Genomic DNA, 6000 nt, shown 5'->3' with positions numbered 1-6000 from the left:
TGAGCCACTACCACTATTACTATATTTAGTGGAATAATGGCCAGGATAGACAGTGGCTTCAGGAGTAAGGCAGCCTCAGGGTATACTCTCTGAGTCTAAGGTTTTTTAGCATTTCATGACACAGTAGGAACCAGGTGGTTGGCTAGGACTTAATGGATCAGCAAATGGAACACAGAAAATCCAAGCCTCAGGATTGTTCTTTGACCTGCTCCTTTATGTTTTTGTTCAACTCAAAAGCTGATACCTCCATTTTTGTCAGTGCTCTGTCTTTTCCTTCTTTTCCTGACGGTCTTCCTCCAACCTCATATTTTCCCCCAGATACTACTGGAATCCAAATCATATTGTAATATTAGCTTCAATAGCCTCTCATGTGCAATCTATAGATATGGTTACTGTATGTTGAATGGAATTTTGGACTGTTAACAGCTTGAGTAATTCTGGAGAAGTGGGGAGAGAAAGAGACAGGAACAGAAAAAGACAGAAAAGACAGACAGAAGGAGGGAGAGAGAAAGAAACTCAGAGACAGAGAGAAATGAGGAGGGAGGGATGGAAGGAAGAAGAGACAGACAAAGAGAGAGGGGTAGAGAGAGAGAGAGAGAGAGAGAGAGAGAGAGAGAGAGAGAGAGAGAGAGAGAGAGACAGGGAGAGAGAGAGAGAGAGAAGCAAAATTATTATGGGAGAAGAGGTTTACCCAGTTTAGGAAAATATTTTACAAGGGAAGTCAAAAGAAAAGTGAAGTACAGTATGCATACATGACTTGCTAAAAGCCTTGCTGGAATACATACATCCATGAATTGAGAGATAACTTCAATAAAAGTTCTGTTCTTGTACTAACTAGATGATACTTATTACATCCTTCACATAAAAAAGGTTCTTTCATCATTTTAACACCTTAGGTTAATTAGGTTAATGAGCCTCCAAATACTACACTGAAAAGGGTAACCCTTGTTCCACAACATAAAAGCCATCCAGATCTACTTTGGGGAATTTCTCAATGTTTGGACTAATAGATGCCATCAAGGGAATCTGGGGGAAAAAAAGGATTCTCTTCATATACAGTACTGATGCCAACTCCTTTTGCAAATATGTAGTTTACAAAATTAAAAATAGAAATTTTACCGAAAAGGCTAAGAATACAAACTAGAATTCACAAAAGATAATAAAAAAAATTTTAAGACGCCCTCCAATGAGAAACTCTCTCCGAAATGTCTGTTTAGTGTCTCAGTCATGTATAGTTATATATCTCATACAATAAACATTTATTAAGCACCTACTATGTGCTAGGCATTGTGCTGAGCACTGGATATACAATTAATAAAAAGAAAGACAGTCCCTGCCCTCAAGAAACTTACAATCTAATAGGCAAGATACACAAAAGGAGGTAGGTATAATGTTAATGGAATAGGAAGATCTTCCCCATCCATTAATAGGCTAATGAATGTGACCACATGTGTTCAATCACAATGTTTTGCTGCTTTAAAACTCCAGCTCACAGCTATGATACATCCTGAGTCACATGGAGCCCATTGGGGGAGGAACTTACTTAAAGGGGAAGATTGCTTATTGGGGAGGCTTGCTTGTAGGAAGGCTTTCACACCTTTTGGTAATTAGGCACTGAAGCATGAAGGTTGTGATGCCTTCTTGCTGTGTATATCATTCTGAAGTTAGCATTTTGCTTCGGGGGCTCACTCATGGGAAGAATGTTCACAAGATTTGGCCAGATGAGACTCTAAGTAGCTGTTAAAGAGCCCTGCAGCTTTGAAAACCCAGATGTTGGTGTTTCCCTCTCTGCTGACTTTGTGTCAGACAGTTGGAAACCCTGTCTGTTGATCTGTGCTATTTTCTCTGCTTGTAATTTCTCTCTCAGGATTGTTCTTTGACCTGCTCCTTTATGTTTTTGCTCAACTCAAAAGCTGATATCTCCATTTTTGTCAGTGCTCTGCCTTTTCCTTCTTTTCCTGACCTTCTTGTATTTTCTCTACATTCAGGGTGCTGACCTTTCTTCTGAACTAAATGAATGATGTATATGTTTAATTAAGATAAGATTGTCGACCCCTTTAAAAGCAGATCAAAGAACTTGTGCTAGCAGGCCATCCTGGGTATACGAGGGTGCTTGCTGTTATAGTAGGAAAGCAGGAAAAGGGGAAACCAGGGAGAATCTTGTTCAGTGTGGTGGAATCCAAGTACAGTGGAAGATGCAGAGTAGGGTGAGCAGAGAAGTCCAGCTTTTGCCCTCTATAAAGGAAGGCAGTGGGAGGAGTTTGGTACTCTACCCTCCAGCCCTCCAATAAGAGCAGAGTTAAAAACCAGGCAGAACAACCAATGTAGAGTGAGTTGAAAAGTCCAGCACACTCTGTGCTCTGGCCTTCTCTTCCAGAGCCAGGCCGCAATATCTGCTCACCATAATACCACCACAATTTCCTCATCAATAAAACAGGGATAATAACACCTCCCACGTTTTCTGGGATGCTTCTTTTCTACTACCATAGGCTTGAGTGTCTACCAGCCCATTGTTAGGTGCCTGTGACTAGTACCTCAGTTCCATTTAACCACTTAACATCAATCAGCTTTTATGGAAGGATATTTGGTTCAAATATATAGCAAAAGCAAAGGTATAGACATTTTCCCAAATACTTCAAGGACATAATCTCTCCTATAAAACCTCTGAGGGAAGGCTTGTCATTTTGCTCCATTCTTATATAGCACTATTCCATGTTCATGTCCAGATGCAACATTTTGACCAGGTGAGTCCTTTCACTGGGCTAGGGTCCCACTCCAGATCACTCCATCCTCCTTGGGGAACTGATGTTGTGTTGTCTATAAAATCCACCCTGGATTCTAGCTCTTGGATTGCTGAAGCTTGTTTTCCAGGCTTTGGAAATTCCCAACTTTGGAGACTCTACTCTCTTCATCTGGAAAAGAAAGGAACAAAATCCAGGGTTCAAATAAACAATAAAAGGTGTAGAGCTGAAATCTCTTTCTCTGGGCCACATGGCCTTAGAGGGGAAAAGGTCCTATGACCTCTATCCCCTTAGAGTATCATCTCTCCTTGGATATTAGGAGGGAAGGAAACACTGAATGACACGAGGAAAGAGGCAAAGAGAGAGGGAGAAGCTAAGGCCTTTTAAATGCCTCTGGAGACAATCAGGAGTCTCTCATTAATCACGTGGTTAGCTAATCAGAATCATGATTCTTCTGGAAGCAAGTGCCTCAGCATCTTCTCCATAGAAAGGTTGCATCAACTGAGCAAACTAATGGGGTCTATGCATGTACCAGACCCCCATTTCACCAGACAAAGGCTCTCAGCAGGCATTGAATATCCTTTGAGATACAGCTTAGTATGGCCAGAAGTACAGTTATCCCTATATCACAATACTTGTGGTCAAACTCTGTCAGACTAGGGATTTTTCTCCCTCAAGACATTCTCTTTTGCTACTACTTCTACTAACTTATGAAAGCTTGCAAAGGAAACCGAAATCTTACCATTCTCCATTTCCCTTCCCTCCCCTCCCCTCCTCTCCCTTTCACTCCCCTCCTCTTTCTTCCCCTTCTCTTCCATTCCCTCCCCTCTCTTTCTCTCTGACATTATCAGTTCCCAACGGATTGACTATGATCTTTATGTCTATAACTCCCCAGACTACAGATAAAGCCTTTTCAAAATTCAGGGTAACTATGATGAGACACAAAAAAATAGCACTTCCAATAATATCTAATTAATTATACTTTACAGTTATAGTGCTCTGTAATTTATAAGATGCTTTCACATAGTTCATCTTGTTTGATCCTTATTACAAACCTATGAGGCAGGATCAGAAGGAATGAATTTTATTTCCATTTTTTGACAAAGAAATGGAAGCTCAGGTAGGCTAATTGACTTCTATCACACATTAAGCATCAAAGCCTAGAGTCTAGGTTTTCAAAACCCAGGTATCTAGACTCCTGTTTTTTGTATTATTTCTATTTACTTTTTACCTTTTCCATATTTCTACCATAAAAAGTATATTGACATTTCCCCCTTTAAGGATAAGGAAAAGTAGGCATCCTAAATGCACTGTTGGCACAAGTATAAACTGGGCAAATCATTCTGGAAAGTGATTTGAAATTTTCTACAGAAGTGACCAAAATGTCCATGCCCTTTGACCTAGAGAATCCAGTGCTTAGTATATACTACCAAGAGGTCAATGACAAAAAGGCCCCATATATATCAAATTATTTCTAGCAGTACTTTTTAATGGTAGCAAAGCTCGGGGTGGGGGGGCGGGGAGTAGATACCCATCAATTTGGGGGATAGCTAAACAAGTTGTGGTAGATGAATGTAACACAATATTATTTGATGAATATAAAAAAATTAGAAGATAGAAAAAAATACAAAGAAGAGATAGGGGAACGTGCCTCTCCACCATTTTTTCCGTAGAAATTGGGATCTATGGATATAGAACAATGCACATGATGTCATTTTTAATGGTTAATAGTATGGGTAATTTTGCTGAACTATATTTTTTTCCTCTTCATTCTATGTTGTAAGGCATAACTCTTTAGGGAAGAGAAAAAACTGGGGATATACTGGGAAATATAAGGCTATGTAAGTTATGTAGATATGAATATCAATGAAATTTTACTTAGTCATCTTTTCTGTTTTTTAGTGGAATCAATTACAATCATTTAATCACACAGTCAAACAGCAAACCCTTAATTATCTTTTACTTTTCAGGTACTCTACTAGGTTACAAAGACCAAAAAAGTGAAGCAATCTCTCCCCTCAAGAAACTTACATTCTAAAGGATGAAGACCGTAAAACCATATATACATGAAAACATACAGAGTAGATAGAAGGAAGTCCTAGGTAGAGGGTTGAAGGGAGGGAGATATATTAGCAGCTGGGGAGACCAGGAAAGGCCTTACACAGAAGGTGGCTCTTGAGAATAATCTTGAAGGAGAGGGGTGGTAATGAGGAAAGAACTCATTCTGGGCATGGAAGACTTCCATTACAAAGGCAAGCATTTAAAGATGGAGGTTCATGTTTAAAGAACAGCAAGAAGGTCAGTTTGACTGGACCATACAACTAGATATCCCTTTTTGTGGAGTCAGCTAGAAGGGTAACCCTTCAGTCTGGCCTGCACTAAGATAGCTTTGATTGCATTACATTTTATTTTTTTTTTCCATGCTCATTGAACTTCGGTGAAGGTGAACAATTATTTATTTTCTAAAAGCTTTGAGATCAGGGGTTGTGAAGAAGGAACAGTGATATCCCCTGAGTGAAGTGAGGGCAACATATGACTCTATCCCTCCCCATTAGGAAACCCAGGGAATTATTGAGAAGGAAAGTGATTGTCCAAGAGCAATTGGTTTGTAGAACTGCCATGTAAGACTTAAGAGACATGATGGAATGCAGGGGTTCCCTGGGGTACTGGATCCTCATGACAATCATCTGAGTCAGGGTCAGAAGGAATAGATTTTATTTCATACTATGATAAGGGGATGTGAAGAACTTTGTTGAGAAGGTACGAGAATATCTGGTAAATTACTACATATCTAATTGAAATTGATTAATCTGTTTTATCTATTTTATGAGCAGATTCATGGCACACTTTGGAATTTCTTTTTTTTCATATTGAATAAGGAGTATGGGAAAGTTTTTTACATACATAGTAAACTCTATAATTCAATCTTCCTATTGAGTAAGTTGTGTGAGAAAGTTATTGAAAGCCAATGTGTAGGAGAATGGAAGAAGACTTGAGAATCCCTGGAAGTGTACGGGATTGGAACTCAGGATATAGGAGTTCTGAGGAGTTTGGATTAGTGGGCTCTTCTAGTATTCCAAAGATATTTTAGAGGTTGGACTAGCTGCTTTCTACAGTCCCTTTCAGACATAGCCCTCCAAGGATATTTGCTATTCTGGTTCTGGAATCGAAGCTTTACTCATCATTTAAACAGCACTGTTGGCAAAACTCTTCATACTTCTTGCTTTGAAGTCTCATTTAGACAACTCAAGTCAGTAAA

The sequence above is a fragment of the Trichosurus vulpecula genome, chromosome 1, assembly GCF_011100635.1.
Source record: "Trichosurus vulpecula isolate mTriVul1 chromosome 1, mTriVul1.pri, whole genome shotgun sequence".
Taxonomy (NCBI): domain Eukaryota; kingdom Metazoa; phylum Chordata; class Mammalia; order Diprotodontia; family Phalangeridae; genus Trichosurus; species Trichosurus vulpecula.
Note: the sequence above shows the minus strand (reverse complement) of the source record.